At 39.3% G+C, this 22,460-nt stretch overlaps 1 protein-coding gene and 1 non-coding gene across 2 annotated transcripts in view; both read right to left on the reverse strand.

Moving 5' to 3' along the window:
• The window catches only part of CSRNP3 (cysteine and serine rich nuclear protein 3), a 195,778-nt gene that overhangs the window by 35,306 nt on the left and 138,012 nt on the right, over positions 1–22,460 (reverse strand). The gene's annotated exons all lie outside the window — the stretch shown is intronic.
• On the reverse strand, positions 1,584–1,690 carry LOC133051322 (U6 spliceosomal RNA). The gene has a single exon (XR_009691826.1). It is a non-coding gene; the product is annotated as a U6 spliceosomal RNA (small nuclear RNA).

Consider the following 22,460-nt stretch of genomic DNA (forward strand, 5'->3'; position numbering starts at 1 on the left):
TCTTTCTGACCCAGGGATCAAACTCAAGTCTCCTGCATTGCAGGCAGATTTTTACCACTGAGCTACCAGGATCTCTTTGTAGCTCACAGATATTTCCCTTTGAAAACATCTTGCCAAAGGAGAGAATCAGCCCAAAGTTCTTGGGAATGTATTTGGCAGTTCCCAGGAGTGGACCTGGTTATGATTTGATATCACATCTATGGGGCAAATTGGGGGATAAAGGTATCCATTGGTATCCATGGGAAATTGGTTCCAGGACCCCCATGGAACCAAAGTCCATAGATACTCAAGTCCCTTAAGTAAAGCAATATAATATTTGCACATAACCTATGTACATCCTCCTGTATACTTAAAATGATCTCAAGATTTCTTATAATACCTTGTTGTTCAGTTGCCAAGTCGTGTTTGACTCTACGACCCCATGGACTGCAGTATGCCGAGCGTTCCTGTCCTTCACTCTCTCGGAATTTGCTCAAACTCCCGCCCATTGAGTCAGTGATGCCATCCAACCATCTCATCCTAGGTTGTCCCCTTCTCTTCCTGCCCTCAATCTTTCCCAGCATCACAATGTAAATACTATGTAGATTATTGCAAATATAATGTAAATATTATGTAAATAGTTGCCAGAGCACAGCAAATTCATGTTTCTCTTTTTAAACTTTCTGGAATTTTTTCTGAATATTTTGAATCATTTGTTGGTTGAATCCGCAGATGCAGAATCCACAGATATGGGGGGGTCAACTGTGTGCATCCACATATACTCTCAGGTACCTCAGGATGTATAAAAACAGTCCCCCTTTTGGGATCTATGTTTTCCCTTTTCTATGCTACTCATATGACATATGGGTTGTTACAGGAAATATTTTTTCCAAAGCTAAATGTGACTTTGGGCTATGAAGGAGAGATGAAGGTATAAAAAGGTTTCTTTTCCTTCTACATTTTAGGATTTTCTATTCCTTGGGATGGAAGAGAAAAAAATGAGCAGAATGAGTATACAGAGTTTCATAAAAGCAGGATTCAACCCTGTCTATCTTCAAGAGCATCACTTCTCAATGATTTCTATGTTTCTTTTACAACTGGAGTGAGCTCAAACTTGGATCCTTGGTTCTCAGCATTCTCCACTAACCAGTTCCCTGACCTCCTCTCATGTATATATGGTCTTCAATGTCTCTAAGGTTTTCTTTTTAGTTAAAAAAAATGTTTTTACTGGAGTATAGTTTCTTTACAATGTTGTGTTAGCTTCTGCTCTACAGCAAAGTGAACCAGTTATATAGGTACACATATCCACTCTGGATTTCTTCCCCATTTAGGTCACCCAGAACAGAGTAGTTTCCTGTGCTAAACAGTAGGTTCTCATTAGTTATCTATTTTATACGTTGTTGTCGTCTGTTGCTAAGTCCTATCCGATTCTGCGATCCTACAAACTGTAGTGTGCCAGGCTTCCCTGTCCTTCACTATCTCCCCGAGTTTGCTCAAACTCATGTCCATTGAATCAGTGATGTCATCCAACCATCTCATCTTCTGTCACCCCCTTCTCCTCCTGCCCTCATTTCATACATAGTAGTGTATATATGTAAAAAAAAAAAAGTCTGGAACACTTCACAAATTTGCATGTCATCCTTGAGCAGGGACCAGGCTAATCTTCTCTGGATTATTCCAATTTTAGTAAAAGTGATGCTGAAGCCAGCACTCTAAATTCAAGTTTTAAGCGACTTTCACAAGCAAAGCATTCATCTCCAGCCCCTGCCAGGGACCAATTCGCTCACCAAAGGGAATTGGTGCTGGGAGATGGCATAAGGAAAAAAGTGAGAAGCAGAATCAATTTGAGGTCGACCCTGCCTTGACCCCCCCAGACTTCTGGTCTTTGATCAAGGATTCAGTAGGGATAACACAGGATGTTTTTTGAGTACTTGAATAATCTTGAGAGCGTTAAGGGACTATTATTGTTCCCAGATGGTAATGGATATAATTACTTTCCTTCGACAGAAGAAGTTACCCTCTTTTCTACAGCAAGCCATTGAAACTGAGAAAGACTAGAGAAGGCCCTAGGTAGCTTTGAGCAAAGAGCTCTGTGGGGAGGAGAGGTCTGGGTACAAGGATCCAGGGGCAGCTTAGGGGCATTAGGAAAAGATAAACCAAGACTTGGTGAATCATTGCTGTGATCCAGTTTAAAGTTTCATGCAATCTATTACTACAAACCACTGCTACACATTTTGACAATCTATACATAAAGTAAGGATATTTGTGCATAGGCCAGTTTTAATGGTAGAGGTGTGTAATCACAAAGTTTGAAAACTTACTAGTACACAAGTGTTGAAGCTGTAAAACTAGTAATGATAATTGGATAATTTTAAAATACTGCTTCTATTGATGAAGTTTTATTTGTGTGTTGACCATGTGCCAAGGCCTTTCTAAGAACTTCATAGGTATTAATTCATTGAATCTTCATACCAATACAAGCATTGTTGGAATAGGTAGACTGTTCAATTTTATAAATGAAACTGAGGTGCAGAGAGGTGAAGCGATTTACCAAAACCTCACAGCCAGTAGCAGAGCAGCCTGATGTGAATGCATACAGCATCAGTCCAAGGCTCAAGCTGTTAATCTTAACAATCTCCTGCCCATTCTTAGTTCTGGAATGGGCTAAGACTCTTTTTTCTCCCTTCTTTTTTTTTTTTTTTTCCTAGCAGAGTTGATCATTTTATTTTTTATTTTTATTTTTTTAATTTATTTTTTTTTTATTAGTTGGAGGCCAATCACTTCACAACATTTCAGTGGGTTTTGTCATACATTAATATGAATCAGCCATGGATTTACACGTGTTCCCCATCCCGATCCCCCCTCCCACCTCCCTCTCCACCCGATTCCTCTGGGTCTTCCCAGTGCACCAGGCCGGAGCACTTGTCTCATGCATCCCACCTGGGCTGGTGATCTGTTTCACCATAGATAGTATACATGCTGTTCTTTTGAAATATCCCACCCTCACATTCTCCCACAGAGTTCAAAAGTCTGTTCTGTATTTCTGTGTCTCTTTTTCTGTTTTGCATATAGGGTTATCGTTACCATCTTTCTAAATTCCATATATATGTGTTAGTATACTGTAATGTTCTTTATCTTTCTGGCTTACTTCACTCTGTATAAGGGGCTCCAGCTTCATCCATCTCATTAGGACTGGTTCAAATGAATTCTTTTTAATGGCTGAGTAATATTCCATGGTGTATATGTACCATAGCTTCCTTATCCATTCATCTGCTGATGGGCATCTAGGTTGCTTCCATGTCCTGGCTATTATAAACAGTGCTGCGATGAACATTGGGGTGCACGTGTCTCTTTCAGATCGGGTTTCGTCAGTGTGTATGCCCAGAAGTGGGATTGCTGGGTCATATGGCAGTTCTATTTCCAGTTTTTAAAGAAATCTCCACACTGTTTTCCATAGTGGCTGTACTAGTTTGCATTCCCACCAACAGTGTAAGAGGGTTCCCTTTTCTCCACACCCTCTCCAGCATTTATTGCTTGTAGACTTTTGGATAGCAGCCATCCTGACTGGCGTGTAATGGTACCTCATTGTGGTTTTGATTTGCATTTCTCTGATAATGAGTGATGTTGAGCATCTTTTCATGTGTTTGTTAGCCATCTGTATGTCTTCTTTGGAGAAATGTCTGTTTAGTTCTTACAAAATTCAACACTCATTTATGATTAAAACTCTCCAAAAAGCAGGAATAGAAGGAACATACCTCAACATAATAAAAGCTATATATGACAAACCCACAGCAAGCATCAGCCTCAATGGTGAAAAATTGAAAGCATTTCCCCTGAAATCAGGAACAAGACAAGGGTGCCCACTCTCACCACTACTATTCAACATAGTGTTGGAAGTTCTGGCCACAGCAATCAGAGCAGAAAAAGAAGTAAAAGGAATCCAGATAGGAAAGGAAGAAGTGAAACTCTCGCTGTTTGCAGATGACATGATCCTCTACATACAAAACCCTAAAGACTCTACCAGAAAATTACTAGAGCTAATCAATGAATATAGTAAAGTTGCAGGATATAAAATTAACACACAGAAATCCCTTGCATTCCTATATACTAACACTGAAAAAACAGAAAGAGAAATTAAGGAAACAATACCATTCACCATTGCAACAAAAAGAATAAAATACTTAGGAGTATATCTACCTAAAGAAACAAAAGACCTATACATAGAAAACTATAAAACACTGATGAAAGAAATCAAAGAGGACACAAACAGATGGAGAAACATACCGTGTTCATGGATTGGAAGAATCAATATTGTCAAAATGGCTATTCTACCAAAAGCAATCTATAGATTCAATGCAATCCCTATCAAGCTACCAACGGTATTTTTCACAGAACTAGACCAAAGAATTTCACAATTTGTATGGAAATACAAAAAACCTCGAATAGCCAAAGTAATCTTGAGAAAGAAGAATGGAACTGGAGGAATCAACCTGCCTGACTTCAGACTCTACTACAAAGCCACAGTCATCAAGACAGTATGGTACTGGCACAAAGACAGAAATATAGATCAATGGAACGGAATAGAAAGCCCAGAGATAAATCCATGAACCTATGGACACCTTATCTTTGACAAAGGAGGCAAGGATATACAATGGAAAAAAGACAACCTCTTTAACAAGTGGTGCTGGGAAAACTGGTCAACCACTTGTAAAAGAATGAAACTAGAACACTTTCTAACACCATACACAAAAATAAACTCAAAATGGATTAAAGATCTAAATGTAAGACCAGAAACTATAAAACTCCTAGAGGAGAACATAGGCAAAACACTCTCTGACATAAACCACAGCAGGATCCTCTATGACCCACCTCCCAGAATATTGGAAATAAAAGCAAAACTAAACAAATGGGACCTAATGAAACTTAAAAGCTTTTGCACCAGAAAGGAAACTATAAGTAAGGTGAAAAGACAGCCCTCAGATTGGGAGAAAATAATAGCAAATGAAGAAACAGACAAAGGATTAATCTCAAAAATATACAAGCAACTCCTGCAGCTCAATTCCAGAAAAATAAATGACCCAATCTCCCTTCTTATATTCCATGGCGTAAGTATATTTGTCAGATCAGACTTTAGTCATGGATTGGCATCCATAAAAATTAAGAGGGCTTATGCAAAGGTATGGGCTTCCCTTGTGGCTCAGCTGGTAAGGAATCCACCTGCAATGGGGGAGACCTGCGTTCGATCCCTGGGTTGGGAAGATCCCCTGGAGAAGGGAAAGGCTACCCACTTCAGTATTCTGACCTGGAGAATTCCTTGGACTGTATAGTCCATGGAGTTGCAAAGAGTCAGACACAACTGAGCAACTTTCACTTTCACTTTCATGTTCCATGAAAATCAGCTTTCAGGACTCAGAAAGAAAACCTCTAATTATAGCAATGAAAATCTAGCTGCATTATTAAGAAAACAGGAAGAGAGAAAGCAAGTTGCTTTTGTTTTAGAAGCAGTTAGAAGCAACATAGGTAGTAAACTGTTGTAAGCCTCTGCTGTTTTATTACCAGAATGCTAGTGGCCTGGAGCTATAAATACTAATGACACAGGCTTTAAAGTCAGACACACCAATAGGCTCATTGCTAACTTAGGTCAGTGACTAAACCCCTGCTTCTTTATCTCAAATTTCCTAGGGCTGTTGTGAGTAGAGGTTATAAACATGAACCCTGAAGCCAAAGCACTCAGTTCAAATCCCGGGTCTGCCATTTGCTTGTGGTGTGACCCTGTAGAAGTTACCCAGTCCCTCTATGACTCACGTATTAATATAAAATAGTTTTAATAATAAAACCCACTGTATAGTGTTATTACAAGGATTAAACAAATTAATATTTGTTAAGCATTAAACAAAGCTTGGCGCATAGTAAGTACTATGCAAGCGTTTGTTAAATAAAAATAAAGAAATCAATAAATCATTAATATAATTTGAATTGACATAAATCATTTATATAGAGCAGTCGAGTATGTGAAATGGAGAGATCAATATGTGTTAACTATTCATTGGCAGGGACTAGTCCCACATGACAAGTGTTTTACAATGAAAATGCTCTATTCTGTATTTTAAGTGTACAATATTCTGGACTTTAAATACTTTTTTTTTTTTCATTTTTGGTACATTTCTGTCATTGAGTATCTGACATATATATACACCTAACATAGCTGACATATATATTTCGGGAATTACACAAGGTCCTAGGGCTGTAGCTGAATAAGAGAGAAAAGGTACCCCAAATAAGGTTTAGTCTAAGGAAGATGTTTTAGTCTTGATTTTATGGAGGAGAAAAAAGGGGCCCAGAGTGGTTCTCAGCCAAGGTCACAAGCTGGTTGATGAGACGCATGTTCTAATCTGTCTGGCTTCACGCTGGCGCCTTTTGCATTTCCCTGTTCTGCTCTTTCTCCTCAGGTGTCAGCATACATGCTTCACCATTCTCAGTTTTGCTCTTTCCGTGTCGTGGGTACTGCAAATCCTGTCTATACTTCAAAATTATAGGATTTAAGTAACACTTTTCTTTTAGCTTCAACAAGAATTGATTTACATTTATCTGTCTATTCATTTCATTACCCACCCATATTTATCACCATTAACCTGGGGCCAGATCACTAAGATAATGAAGATACAGTGATTTCTCACTATTCATAGATTCTGGATTTGTGAATTCACCTTCTTGTTGAAACTTATTTGTAACCTCCAATCAATACTTATGGTACTTTCATGATCATTCACAGACATGCCCAGAGCAGCGCAAACTCTGAGTAGCCTCATGTTCTCAGCTGAGGCTGAACAAGCTGATGCTTGAATCTGTGTCAGCTGTCCTATTGTAAACCAGCATCCTTCACATGGTATGTTTACTGTCACAGGATATGCACTTTGGGGCTTTTTGTTGGTCAGTCTGCTGTTTGAAATGGCCCCAAGCATAGTGCTGAAATGTCCAGTGTCCCTAAGTGCAAGGCTGTGATGTCGTGCTAGATAAGCTTTGTATGGGCATGAGTCACTGTGCTGTTGACTATGAGTTTAATGTTAATCAATCAAGAATAAAAATTAGGTTAGCTTCCCTGGTAGCTCAGAATCTGCCTGCAATGCAGGAAACTCGGGTTCAGTCCCTGGGTTGAGAAGATTCCCCCAGAGAAAGGAGTGGCAACCCATTCTAGTATTCTTAGCTGGGAAAGAAAAGCCTGGTGGGCTACAGTCCATGGAGCTGCAGGATTGGACACAACTCAGCAACTAACATTACCACTACTACCTTGAAACAGAAACACACTAAACAAAGTATGTATTGACCGGTGGATGAAAACATGACCACAGGCTCCCAGAAACCTAACCCTATATTTCCTAGGAACAGAGGTTCGGTATTTGCTAATTTATTGTTTGCTGCAACTTTATACAACACAACTACTAGGAATAATGAGAATTAGCAGTACTTTTTCTCTGTTCATGGGCCATTTTTCTAACAATTGACGGCTGAGCAAAGTTAATAGAAAAGGGACAAGAAGTGGCACTTAAGTGATTAAAATATATAAAAAGTGTTCAAACTCACCAATAATCAAACAAGTAAAAATCAAAACAATAACAAAATACATTTTTTCTGATTTAATTAGTAAATAATGCAAAATTGGAATAATCTTAAGTATGGCAATAGTACAAAGAGATGAGCATTTTTCTATACTACTGATTGGTATATAAATTATTACAACATTTTCAGAAGGCAAGTTCTCAATGTATATACCAAGAACCTCAGAAAAGGTTTATCTTTTTTTTGTTTTTTCAATAAAAATAATTCTGGATCTAGGAATTGACCTCAAGGATATAGTAATCAGGAGTTTTAAAAATTATGTGTCTAAACATGTTCATTAAGTTATGTATAATAATGAAAAACTGAAAACCACCTAAATGGTCAACATTGTAGAAATGGTTGAGTTAAAATAAAGCTTTATCTATATGAAGGGATAGTTCTGTAGCCAATAAAATTAATAAGATTTTGCAGATATTTTAATAATACTGGAAATGCCTGATACAATGTTCAGTATAAAAAATAGATTAGAAAAAAATGTTTAACAATATATAACAGCTATATAATAACACACAAAAGAAATACTGAGAAAATATACCACAATGTTAATATCGATCATCTTGGAGTGATAGTATCACAGTTCCACAAAATCCATTTCTTTACAGTTTTGAATTTTCCAACTTTTCTACAGTGAATGCCACAAAAAGCAGAAAACTTATAGACATAAATTCTCCATTTTGTACTTTAAGATCATTCTATAGCTTTTGAATGTAAGACAATAAAATTGTTTAATGCATTCATGAAGTGACATTACTATAAATGAGTCATCTTATACTCTAGCATTTATGACCATATGTTTCATATTTTCAAAATTCCATTAAACATAACCACAAGTACCTAAACTACTCCAAAATGGTTATGAATGTGTCATTCCTTATATACCTCATCACAACAAGCTAAGTACTAATTCAGAGACAATGAGGATGAACCTAGAAATATGTTAATAACTTCATCTCCATTAGCATGCCAGGTATACAATTAGTCTGTTCTTTTTTCATGGGACATCCTCACAATCACTGGACAGAAGTGTTTCTACCAATCTCCACATAAAGATTCAGACGGTTTAAATCAGCCTCATTCTTGGTTCTGAATTCGAATTCCATTTCCTTTTCAGAACTGAAGTTTTCTTATCAAGAACCCTAGTCTCATTTAGTTTCCTCCTACTCAGAACTTGGTTTTATTCCTTCAGTTCCAGGCTACTTTATGAATAAGACTTGCTGAATCAACCAAGAATCAAAGCTCTATGACCTGCCTATTTCCTTGATCCCACAATATCTTCTGCCATACTTCTTTTCACCATAGCAGACATCTTAGCTAAAAGGAAATAATTGGCCTAGATCAGAGCCATATGCCATGATATTGTGAATAGGATTGCTGATTTTCTTACATAGGGGTCAACCCTATTGCCCAGTCCCTATTGCCCTCAATCCACTAGTCATAAACCACTCCTGCTCCAGCATCAGTAAAAAGCAAAAGAATTTGTTGGTTATCAGTCAACTAATGCTTAATTCTCTAATTACTTAAAAAATAATACAAGAGTAGGAGAATTATCATGATGGAATTTTGGAATGGGTGGGAAAAATATCCACAGAGTCTAAGTTTTGCTAGAATTCAAATATATGTGTAGTTAAATATACAAATAACATAGAGGTATGTCTAAATAGTTTTAAGTATCTGGTTGATTGCTAATTTGGTTCTAGTGAAGCCAAGGTTGTACATGGTAATAGTAATTACCTCTCCTGTGTTGCACATCAATGTTATATGTTATGAGAATTAAATGGGAGAGATGAACCTGAATAAGGCAAATACATCAGCACTCCTGAAAGCACCTCAAGGCATATGTCTATGATGGAGTTAGAATAGTTTTCCTCATATAGTTGGAACAGTTTTCCTTATTTCAATTCTCTGAAAATACACAGATCATCTTCCTATGTTATTCACTCCTTCAAACAGTTCCTCACATATAAATGCCTAATTTATGCACCCACATTCATATTTATTCATTCACTGAATAAACATATATTAAGCACCTATAACCCTGGCAATTTCTATGTGGCTTCCGCATAAATTGCCAAACTGCTGACATAATGAGTTTGCCACTGGCCCCACGCTGATAAGATAAGGATGTTCATTTGACCCAATGGAAGACATTGTTTTTCTTAATGTTTGTAGGAACACTACTAAAACAATGTCATGTGTTTACATAGATGTAGGAACTTGTTACAACAAAAACCAGGTTTCTTTACTCTTTAGTCTGCCACTCCCATGCTGTGTTTGAATGTTTGGGAGCAGAAGCTGGAGGGAGCTAAAGGGCTTTGCATAATGAAAGGATGTGCCTTGCAGCTCTCAGGGGAGCAATTCAGGAGGAAAACAGAGAAGTATAGAGGAAGAATAGAGCTAGGGAGAGAAGCGAGGTGGCACTTTTTGTCACGCAACGATTACCTATGACTCTGAAACAGATTTTCAATTGTACAGAATCGTGTCATTCTTATCCTGGTGCAATCCTGGCGTGCTTGCATTGGATCATGGCCACAACTCTGAAATGACTTCTGCCATCTGACACAAAATCTAGACCAGTCCAGACTAGTTTCACCATTAGGTGAGATACTGTGTGTAGGCAAGATAATATTACCTGATATGTAAATAGTATAACAAATAAGATTAGGGATTCAAAATAGCTATTTGTACTGCATGTATCAACAGTCTATGATGCCCTGTTTCTACCTGCATACAAATCACGCACTTGCTCTTTCTTACTTGCTGCCTTTCTTTCTGCTTCAACAAATGGCCAACCATTTTATTAAAGGGCCAACCAATTTATTAAAGCAGACAATTATCCCAGAGAGTAAACTCTCAGAAGTGCCTTGCGAATAAGGGTTACAGTTTCTGAAGACTTTGGAATTTGGTTTCCATTTAAAATTCCTTCTTTTCCTGGGGAAATAAATAGAGGCAGGGTTTTGTCAACCTGAATGAATCAAATTGCCCCGTGTGGTACTGGGATACATTTTTGATATATATATACAGAGAGAAAAAGAGTACGAGTTTCTCCAAGTTCCGCCCTCTCATCTCCACTGTGATCACAGTAAGTTTTTCAAACAGAAAGCTGTAGGATGAACCTCACTGGCGCCCCGAGGGCCCAACACCCCCGCACTGCTCTGGCAGCTCTCCCACTCATCAGACCCTCTGCTGCCGGGTTCTCAGTGTGGACAGTAATTCACAAAGGAGAGCAATCGGCTCCCTCTGCGGAGAATGCCCGGAAGGAACTCCAAGCGCCTTCTCCCCCAGCTCCAGGCTCTGCAGGGAAGGCTCTGCTCAGGACCGCACTGGCCAAGCCCACCAGTCTGCTGGCCCGGGAAGGCACCAGGCTCCGTGAACACGCCAGCGGACACCAAGATGAACAACCTGTCGTTCCTTCCTAGACAAATTGACAATATAGCAAGGAACACAGAAGTACCTAAAATAGCAAGGCAGCAAGGCACTAGAATGGCTTTCCTCTAAAGGTCGTGTTAGCTGTAGTTCTCTGACACTAGTGGGCAATAATTATCGCCTAGCAGGTAAGTTTCTTCATGATGATGAGAGCAAGGAGCGTGCTTCACGTCTTTATCTTTTCAGCCCCTAGCACAAGGCCTTGCACACTTCCTCGTGTAATCCAGGTCTCTGCTCACGTGCCTTTTGCTCAGAGAAGCCCATCCCTCTTTCTTCAATCCTTTCCCTCCTTTGTTGTCAGAGTCCCCATCACTGCCTGATGTTATACATTTGTCTGTTATCACTATGACCATCAGCATATAAACCTGCAGGGCCTTATCAGTCTTTTCACCACTGTATCTTTGGTGCTGGAACATTGCAGAAAGGGTGCTCGCTGCATATTTTATAAATAATATTTTACAACAAATAAATAGTTGTAGAATGAATGGATTGCTTTAATATTATAAACGAAGTAGGGAATGCTATGAAAACTCAATAGAGAAATTCATCTTAGCTACTGAAGGACCAGGAGCAGGGCCTTGGAAGTGTGGGTAAGATTTCAATACTGAAAAGAACCCCAAGGTTGCCAGTGGCAGAACACATTTAGGGACCACAGAGTGGATGGTTGCAGATGAAGTTCTGTTTATACTTTAGTTACTAGTTAAGTTTAACAGATATTTACTGAGCATCTGCTATGTGCCAGGCACTATTTTTAGCACTGAGGAAATAAACACAGGAGTCAGACACAATACAACACAGAAGAGACCAGCTTGGTTTTAAACTCAGATCTTGTGATCAGGAGACTGGATTTTTAGTCTGTTGTCAGCAGGGTGTCTCAGAAAGCTTGTAAACAAGGGGATTGAGGTTATTAGGTGGGAAACAAAGAAAGGCATTAGAATGTTGAATAAAGCAAGACTAAAGAAGCTCCAATTATCAGAAGAGATTTCTTTCTTCTTGTAATTAAAAAGTAAATATTTCCCAGGCTGGTTCATAAGAAATTCTAGAAAAATAACAAGATCAAAATATGATGAATGCCAGAATCTGAGGTTTCACGATAGACCATTGCATTCTTTCTTAAAGACAGAAACCCAAAACCTGCTGACTCTGGGAGGTTAATGATCTGTATTCCAATGTAGTTACAGGTGATTTAAGTGATAGAAACAATAAAAGACAGTCCCGGTTGATTTCTTTTAACAATATTATTGCATTATTAGCCCTTTGGAGTGAGCATCCCTGCTTTTTAATCACTTGAAATGGTATTATCAGGTAATGACAGAGATGAAGGCTTTCCGAGACAAGGAATCAGCTTAACCATTCAGTGAGCATCTGGTTCACTCGGTTAGTCCTTTTGCTATGTTTAAGGTGACAGGAACATTTGCATTAAGCATGACATGAAAGAATGGTCAAATATCATAGACTGTATTAAAAAAAGAGAAAGAAAATAAACATTTTTCACATTTATACCATAGTGCTCAGTGTTTTTCAGGTTTTATCTCATTAATTCTTGGCACAGTCCTACAAATGAAATAAAGGGCTTCTACTCTGCAGATAGGAAATGGAAATTGACAGCTGCCTAAGTCGCTTCGTCCATGTTGTTCAATTAGACTGGAGAGTGCAAATTCTGATAAACACAGTAGCAAAATAAAAATGTAGGCGAATCATGAGGTACGCCACAACCATATTTATTGGGACTATCCCATGAGGAGATATTAATTTAATCCAAGGTTTTGTTTTTTTTTTTTAATGCATCACAGTCAAGTATTCTACTGGAGAATTTCTTCAAACACAAATGATTTCAATTTGTTGATTTCTAGATTTAGATTTGAAAAATGTAAATGTAAGACTCTCAAATCCCATTGCAGGGAGAGACTGTTGAAGAAAGAGAAAAAACATTTGGTTTTTCTTATTTCACTTTCTTTTTTCTTAATAGGATGTCAGGCTTGTGACATTGCTAAGAAAATACAAAGAACATTTTCTCACTAAATGCAGAATTAATACCTAGGCAGTATTCTAAGCATTTATACAGTGCTTAATGGTATTCTATTATTGCTAGTGTGAGGATGGTCATATTTCATTATTGTTTCTAGGTTTGACCACACTGCACAGAAATTGTGAAAATACTCCAAGCAATTCTCGAGTTGAAAGCTTTAAGTGCCAACAGTATTTGAACTCATCACTTTGAAATAGGTTCATGCATATTTTATTGCAGGGGTCAACAAACCTTTTTTCTGTAAAGGGCCAGATAATAACATTTTGGTTTTGCAGGCCATTCTGTCTCCTGCAGCTATTCCACTCTGCCATTACAGTGCAAAGGCAGCCACAGACAATGTGTAATGTGTAAATGGATAAGGATGGTTGTGCTCCAGTCAAATTTTACTTACTAAAGCAGGTGACAGGAGAGGCTAGGCTTGCAATGACTGTAGTTTGCTGAACTCTGAATTATAAAATAGATTACTGCTATAAAATATCATTTAAACAGAAGCCATATTCTGATTGCCTGATTACTAGTTTGTGCAACTAATCTGTTTTCACTGCTGCCTCCTTTATTGGGTTGAGGTCTTTCAGAGCATGGAGTGCATCTGGCTCTCCCTTAATATCCCTGGTGTGTTAAGGGCAGCACAACTGGGTGGTTGCCAAGGGTTCCTACCAGGGCATCCATAACGGGGTATTAGAATATCACAGGAATAAATAAAATATATGTGCCAGTGAAGCTGGATTTCTAGAGACTGGCAACTTGTAAATTGGTCTCATTCCCACTAAAGTACATAAAAAAAGCCTTCACTGTCACCACTTATCTTTGTAGAGGATACGCATGGCACACACCCCAGGCTGCTCCTTGCAAGGAAAGGAACAACCATTTCCTTGCACACACAGTGCCCACCCCCACCCAGCTACTAAGTCAGTTGCCTGAAGTTGTAGTCACTGGGAGCTGAAATACTGGAAGTGCCTGATATATGGCATAACTACTGTTTACCAGGAACATGTGATTTATTTTATCATTTGAATTAAAAACCGTCTTCTATGCCTCCTCAGAAGTGATCTGGTTCAGAAAATTGCAATAGCGAGGCAATTACATTTAAGTTGTAAAGCTATATAATGTGTAGTGCAGGTAATAAATCTCTCATTTTAAACATAATGAAAAAGGTATACAAATAATTGAAAACCCTGGCTCTAGTAACAGGATGTGGAACAAACAATTCATCTCCCCAGGGCATCCACATGTTCCTGTGTGTCCCCGGGTAGGCTTTCAACAAATGTTTGTTGAATGAATGAGGGCAATAGGCCTTTGCTCCACCAGTTTTGAGGGATCGAAGGGCTGACATGGAACATGTTGAATATTAGCAATTTTATGATAAGAGATATAAAAGAATTTCTGATAAAATTCCCACTAGAGGATAGCTGTGCAAGGTCAATGTCTCTTAAAATTGTGCTGAAATTCACAGTGAGGGAGAGAGATCCATGTCCGGGGTAAATATGAAGTGTCTACCTTATTCTTCATCTGGTATCTGGGAAAAAAGAGATGCTGTGGAAGAGCAGTTTTTGGGAGGATCCTGGAGACCCAGGCTGGAGAAATTATTGGCGTCCAACTGAAGGGACAAAGCTCCATGGCAGGTTCTCATGAGTACCCAAAACGTGTCCACCACTTGCTACAGCTAGTGCCCCAGGGAGGATGTGCGCTAACAGGAGAAAATATCGTGGATTTCAAAGTGATTAAGGAAAAGGTATTACAAACGGGTAAACCAAGAAAGGCAACAAAGCAGGGTGAATAAACACTGGAGGAAAGGGAATCAGATTTAGCAGTAGAAGAAATAAAAACTGCAATGCTAAATGCCGTTTTAGAAGAAAGAGAAAAGACCAATCCAAAATATGTATGCATGATTAAGATTAATATATTGTTCACTAAAAACACTAGAATTTAATTTTTCAGGCAGAAAAGGAGACAAAAAGGAGCTTTAAAATGTCTTTAAAAATCAAAGAACAAGCACCCTCAGATGGTGCACCGCAGGTCTTATTTTAGTCTATATACAGATATGAAGATTAAGCTTTTGTATAGTCTGTTGAGATTCTTTGAAAGAAAGCTTGTTTTAAACAATCAAACCCACCCGACTACAAAAGAAAAAGCTGCAACCTTTCTTTTAAGTGGTTGAGAACTGAACCACAGGAAATCAGCTTAGACTCCTCTAGATCTGAGAGAAGGAAGAGTCTGCTGAATACAGCAGGCAGGGCGTCTGGGATTAAAAGGGAATCAATGAACAGTAGAGTGCAAAATGAAGATAAATAAAGATGAAAACTTTTAAATGGAATAAAGAGAGGGTGATCAAATAGGACTAATGCTCAGCTGATGCTTCAGGTTTTCCCAAACCCAGTAATTTGATGGTTCTGGAGTTTCATGTTTACTAATTTGGTTTCTGAATCAAACATAACTAGAAATAGCTTCACTTCTCACTTGGAGACTATATCATGCTATCTGGAGGAAGATTACACTCTGCCTCTGACTCTGCCCTCTCTCCTGACTTGACAGATACCCAGATGACCTTATGATGCTTCAGCTACTTCACAGAGATAGATGGATCACATGCATCCTCCTGAATTCAAAGCATGTGGGAGAAAAATCATGGGTGCTTTTCCTATATGAAAGAGGTGCATGAACGGGGGCATAAGAAAGCACAGCTACTCCAAGTGAAGTGAATATGGGAGAGTTCCAGGGTCATGGGATCCGCTGTTGTTGCACATTATTTAATGAGTCAGGAGGAGGCAAATGGTGAACATACACAGTGGTCCTCTATCTATCCATGGGACCCGAAGCAGAAAGGAGGAGGAACATGAGGAGAACAACTTGGTGAGAGCCTGAAGAAGCAGATCACCCCTCTGAGCAGGGTCATATGTGATCCATGAATATGTTCTCAAACTTAAATGTGTATCACACTCTAATACGTATCCATAAATCGAACAGGCGGAGGCTAAAAACAACCCATTCTCTTCTTCAAGAATTCCACTGTGGCTCCAAGAGAGGGCACCAAAAGCATGGTTTGCATGTGGTGCAATCAAGTGCAATGTAAAGGGAGAAGAGGGGTTTCAAAATGGAGAGACTGTCAGCGTGTCTTTTTAGACGAGGGGGAAAAGGCTATTTCTAGCAGATTGCCACAAACAGTTTCTCAGTAAAAGTGGACTATGCCTATTTCAAGGGTCCAGAATGAAAGGGAACCCGGGGAAGCTACCTGTGGCTACCCCAGCACAGCAAGAGGAGCTAGTGCGAAAGGGCTTGCAGGAGGGATGGCAGAGGATTTCAGGCGATGGAAAGCTCAGCTCGGATGACACAGAGATCAAGAAAATGGAAAGGAAGTGATTGCACCTGCTGAAGAGAGGAGACGGGTAGGCTTATATCAGAGGCAGAGGTCGTCTCAGGCTCTGAGGAGAATATTGAAGGGGAACATCCAGCCCAGTTAAATGGGTTCCACAAGGTCTCAACACTGTCAAGTACTGGGTGACAAGAACAGTCTTTAAGGTGGTAGTAAAAGAGAAGAGTCTCACAGGAGCTGAGGGGTGTTCAAAGGACGCCATGAAGAACCTCTTCTCTAAAGTGCGAGAAAGCATAAAGCCAGAATAAGCAACGTGTATCACATCAGAAACAAGGAGGCCAGAGACGCTGTCTATAGAACGGCGAGGGGAGTGCTGCTGGAGAAAGAAAGGAAGAAGCTGTTCATTGTGCTCCTGGGGAAATGGGAGGGGACTGGGGGTATGGAAAACTAGAGGCAGGAGTAGGGATTTTCTATGGTTTGAGGATAAACATAGTAACTTTGTGTCAAAAAGCTTGGCAGAATAAAGATTTTTCACACTGGGAGAGGTTGGTTCACCCTGGGGTGAAGCTACTTGGCCACTGGATACAAAGAGGAGACAGCAGGGGCAGTAAAAGGTGTTGGCAGCAGGCTCAAAGAACCTGTGCATCTTGGCAGTGAAGCAAAACAGGAAGTTTTAAGATGTGTGCAGCTCTCACTGATTCTTTGCACAAGGAACTATCGAGTGTTAGCAACACACGAAAACTTTGAAGAAGAAAAGACAATATTTATGCACCTGAAATATATCAATCTGTATGCACTGTCAGAATTAATTTAATAGTTACAAGCTTTTGTGTTAGTTTCTACTAAATCTTGCTTTTGGCCGTTTCTACTCTCCTGCCTAGAATATTCTTATCCCAGAATAACCACATTGCTCCCTCTGTGCATTGCTCCTTATTTATTACGGGTCTCCACTTAAGTTTTACATTCTTGGAGCGGTCTTGTCTTTCCTTCTTTTCTTTCATGCTCTCCTTCCCCCTATTTTATTTTTCTTTAAAGTGCTTACAAGATATGTATATTCATTATCTGCTTTCCCACTAACATGTTGGTTCCTTGAGAGCACGGTAACATCTGTCTACCCGAGGCTGTGCCCTCAGAACCTAGAACTGTGGCCAGCACATAAAAAGTACTCCATAGGGACTTCCCCAGTGGTCCAGTGGTTAGGATTTTGCCTTCCAGCTCAAGGAGTGCTGGTTCAATTCCTGGCTGGGGAGCTAAGATCTCACATGTTTCATGGAAAATAAGCCAACGGTTAAAAAAAAAAAAAGAAGCAATGTTGTAACAAATTCAATAAAGACTTTAAAAAATGGTCCACATCAAAAAAATCTTTTAAAAAAACATGCTCTGTAATACTTTTTTGAATGAAAGAACTGATCATTGACCCCATATTACAAGTGAGAAAATGAACTCAGAAGTTTAGTAACTTGGCTAGGACACAAACAAAATGATGGAGTCAGGAATTGAAATTGAAGCTTTTGGACTGTTAGGTTGTTTCAATTACTCTGTGTGACCTCTTTAAAAGCAGAACATGTATGTCTGCAGGGCAGTGTGACACAGTGTTGGCTTCCCAGCCAGGCTGGGATTTCAATCCTGGCTCAGCCACTATTTAGTTCCCCACCTTCTGCAGGCTTTGTAACCTCTCTTGCCTGTTTCCTCTTTGTAAAACGAGAATATCTACCTCACTGGGATGTGGAGATTAACAAGTATAACATCTGGCACCTAAGCAATTCCTAGTGAATGGTAGGTGAGACTACTGGAGTGGACAGAATAAATAAAAGAATGAGGTGTTAGGAAGGAGGAGGAAATAGGGAAAGGCTGGGAAGGAAAGGTGAGAACTTCGGTGTGTTTGGCTTTCCTTGAGAGCTGTAGGATGGAAAGAAGGCTTCTTGGTTAAGAAGCAGAAACCAGGCAGCTTTTGTAAAGAGGGAGGACCTCTAAGGGGAAATTTATGAGGCCCCAGTTTAACAATGGAGGAGAGCAGCTGGCCAACAATGGACTCGGTAGATACCACGGTACCTCAGAATGGGCGAACCTTCATAAAGTTGCAGTGATACGGGATGAATAAGTCTAGACAGCTAAAAGTACAACATGAAGATTCTACTTAATACTGTACTGTACACCAGAACTTTGTTAAGAGAGTAGATTTTAGGTGCTCCAACCACACACACACACACATAGTAACTATACAAGGAGATGGATATATTAATTAGCCTCACTAGAGAATTCATTTCACTGTATATGCATATAACAAGACATCATGTTGTATACCTTCCATATATACAATTTTTATTTAAAAATTACAAAAAAGAAAGGGTATCTTGACCCTTTATGGTAAAAATGAAGAAAATCAAGGTGAAATTTTAAAAATATATCCTACATTGAGTGTATACTTTAAAATGTTGATTTTATTTTATGTGAATTTCAGCTCAATGGGAAAAAAATACAAGACGGGAAAAAAAAAAAACAGGTGAACCCACAGAACATTTGTTGTAATTTAAATCCCTGAAAGTGAGGAAATTGTGAGCTTACATCAAAGGGGGGAAAAGGCTGCCTTTGGAGGCCGTTTTAGGAAGAAGAAAGGGCTGGCTTGACAGAAGCCCTCTGTGTGATTCTGCAGCGCAGGCACGGAGGCTTTGTTCATGTCCTCAGGAGGTCCCACGGAACCAGGCTGGGGTGTAGATACACAGAATCCCAACACAGTTTTGTGTTTTGATAAACCCTTTAGCTTCTGAATATATAGGGCAAAGCCTAACGTAAATAAAATATTTAATAAAATGTCCTTATTAAAAAGACCAAATTTTATAAAATAAGGGCTATTTTCCTTCTGCTCTCTCCCCCTAAATTCCAGGATGACTTTTCTGAATTATCTTTAGGGCCCAACCCAGGATGAAAGAAGAGACAAAGCAACTGACTGGAGTAACAGAGCAGGCAGCTAGGACTCTCGTCATTGTTTGCAGGGACTGGGGGGCGGGGGGCGGGCTGTGTGTAGCAAGAGGAAGCTCCAGGGAGGAACGGAAAAATGAGGCTGATAGACTTCCTGTGGAATCCAGGGAAATGCTAGACAAGGAGAACATAACTTTTGCAGAGAGGAGACAGTAAGGGTCATTTCACTTGAGGTTGCTCTAAAACAGAAAGGAAGGGTGTTAGAAAAAGTGATGGTAAGAGACAAAAAGCTGAGGCAACAGCCACCTATAAGAGGAGTCTGAGGTTCAAAAGTGGACACTGGAAGAGAGGGAGAGAGATAAATGACATCACACCATGATATCTGATATCTGAAGACTCTGCTGGGCGAGGACATCAAAGAACCAATAAACTAAATGTCATACAAAAGGCCTGGGCAAGACTCTTCAGCAAGGTGAGGGACAGGTGGATTTAAAGGCAGGAGGTCTGGGTTGGAGGAGGAGAAGATGGGATGTTACAGGTGTAGAATAGCATAGAGACTGGTAGTTCATTTGCCAATATTTTGAATACTTCTCTGCTAATGTCATTTCAAGCTAGTCACCCAGCCTCCCTGACAGTGAAATGGGGTGATGAAGTGTCTAGGTTCTAACCAGTGGGGATGTGTAAAAATCATATGGGCAATTTCTAGGTCTTGTGTTTAAAAGAGGTGTCTTTCTCCTCATCATTCTTTTCTTATCCCCTACCCACGAGTGAGAATGTGAACAGGGTGTCAGGAGACCAGTCAACCTATAAATTGTATATGAAATATCAGAGGTCAACAGGATAGAAGTAGCCCGAATTCCCACAACCAGGGGGCCGCCAAAAGGGCAGTGGGCTGCTTAGGCTTTGACCTTTATATTTAGAGTGAAACAAACTTTTATTTTCTTTAAGCTACATAATAACCTTAACCGTAAGCTATATTCTATAGTGTAGCTAAAGTGGCTATTATTCTGTTACATCAACCAAACTAATACATAGATACTAAACAGAAGGCTTAAATATAAGCCTCTCTTTAACATACTATTTTTAAAATATATATTTGACTCTTACAAAAATATGCAGACCCAGAACTAGCCCATCAAAAGATCTATGAAGCCAGATGTCAATTAAGGAGAGTTAGCTGGATAATGATGTGGTGGAAAATACATGTACGAAAGAAGGAAAATGGACTATTAGAATTAAAAATATTTATTTGCAAGGGAGAACCTTTTGAATTCAATTTGAGACATAGTCTCTTTTCTCACTGCCACAGTAACTTCTGAAATTATTTTTCAAAGTGGAAAATATGGCAGAATACAGTAAGATGCCTATTATAAAAGAAACATTTAAAAATAGAATAGAAAGACCAGAGCAAAGAGGGAACTTCTACCTGCCTTTCAAGATCTGTAGGAGTAGTGGAGGTTATGGAATTCCAGTTGAGCTATTTCAAATCCTAAAAGATGATGCTGTGAAAGTGCTATACTCAATATGCCAGCAAATTTGGGAAACTCAGCAGTGGCTGCAGGACTGGAAAAGGTCAGTTTTCATTCCAACCCCAAAGAAAGGCAATGCCAAAGAATGCTCTAACTACTGCATGATTGCACTCATGTCACACACTAGTAAGGTAATGCTCAACATTCTCTAAGCCAGGCTTCAACAGTACAGGGACTGAGAGTTTCCAGATGTTCAAGCTGGGTTTAGAAAAGGCAGAGGAACCAGAGATCAAACTGCCAACATCCTTTGGATCATTGAAAAAGCAAGAGATTTCCAGAAAAACATCTACTTCTGCTTTATTGACTATGCCAAAGCCTTTGACTGTGTGGATCACAATAAACTGTGGAAAATTCTGAAAGAGATGGGAATACCAGACTACATGACCTGCCTCTTGAGAAATCTGTATGAAGGTCAAGAAGCAACAGTTAGAACTGGAAATGGAACAACAGACTGGTTCCAAATAGGGAAAGGAGTACGGCAAGGCTGTATACCCTGCTTATTTAACTTATATGCAGAGTACTTCATGAGAAATGTTGGACTATAAAGAAATCCGAGCACCAAAGAATTGATGCTTTTGAACTGTGGTGTTGGAGAAGACTCTTGAGAGTCCCTTGGACTGCAAGGAGATTCAACCACTCCATCCTAAAGGAAATCAGACCTGAATATTCATTGGAAGGACTGATGCTGAAGCTGAAACTCTAATACTTTGGCCACTTGATGCGAAGAACTGACTCATTTGAAAAGACCCTGATGCTGGGAAAGATTGAAGGAGGGAGGAGAAGGGAGTGACACAGGATGAGATGGTTGGATGGCATCACTGACTCAATGAGTGTGAGTTTCAGTAAACTCTGGAAATTGGTGATGGAGAGGGAGGCCTGGCATGCTGCGGTCCACAAATTCTCAGAGTTGGACATGACTGAGCGACTGAACTGAACTGAACTGAGGAGTAGGGGAACATGTTAAATGATCTAAAGAAAATTCCCTACTTGGTAAAGTTGATGGCTCTAAGGTGAAAGTGAAAGTTGCTCAGTTGTGTCTGACTCTTGGCAACCTCATGAACTATACAGTCCGTGGAATTGTCCAGACCAGTATACTGGAGTGGGTAGCCTTTCCCTTCTCCAGGGGATTTTCCCAATCCAGGGATCAAACCCAGGTGTCCCGCATTGTAAGCAGATTCTTTACCAGCTGAGCCACAGGATGGCTCTAAAGAGAAAAATAAATATTCAAATCCTTTGTGGAAATACTTAATAGCATCCTTACATAGAAATATCAAATGGGAAGTCAAAACAACGAGATGCAAGGAGGAAACAAGACTAAGGCAATATACTTTATATGTCACAGGTATGAGGATGAAAATGTGTTTAGACTTTAATTAATCTATTTAAAATAGAGAAAATTTTTTTCAATGGTACAAATTATTAAGAACAAGGAAAGAGAATTTGATGAGAACATATATTAAGCTTTCTTTAATAAAGGAATACTATTATTTGCAGCTAAATAAAAACAAAGTAGTTCATATATCCCCTCATCCAGATGATCTTCTTGGTCCATATTCTTTTAAACAGAAATATTCTGCTTCTGCACTGCTTCACACATCTTTCCTTACTTCTATGGACTCATTTTATGCTCCATTGAAAAATGTTTGCATCTTCG

This window comes from Dama dama, chromosome 33 (genome assembly GCF_033118175.1).
Source record: "Dama dama isolate Ldn47 chromosome 33, ASM3311817v1, whole genome shotgun sequence".
NCBI classification, from domain to species: Eukaryota; Metazoa; Chordata; class Mammalia; order Artiodactyla; family Cervidae; genus Dama; species Dama dama.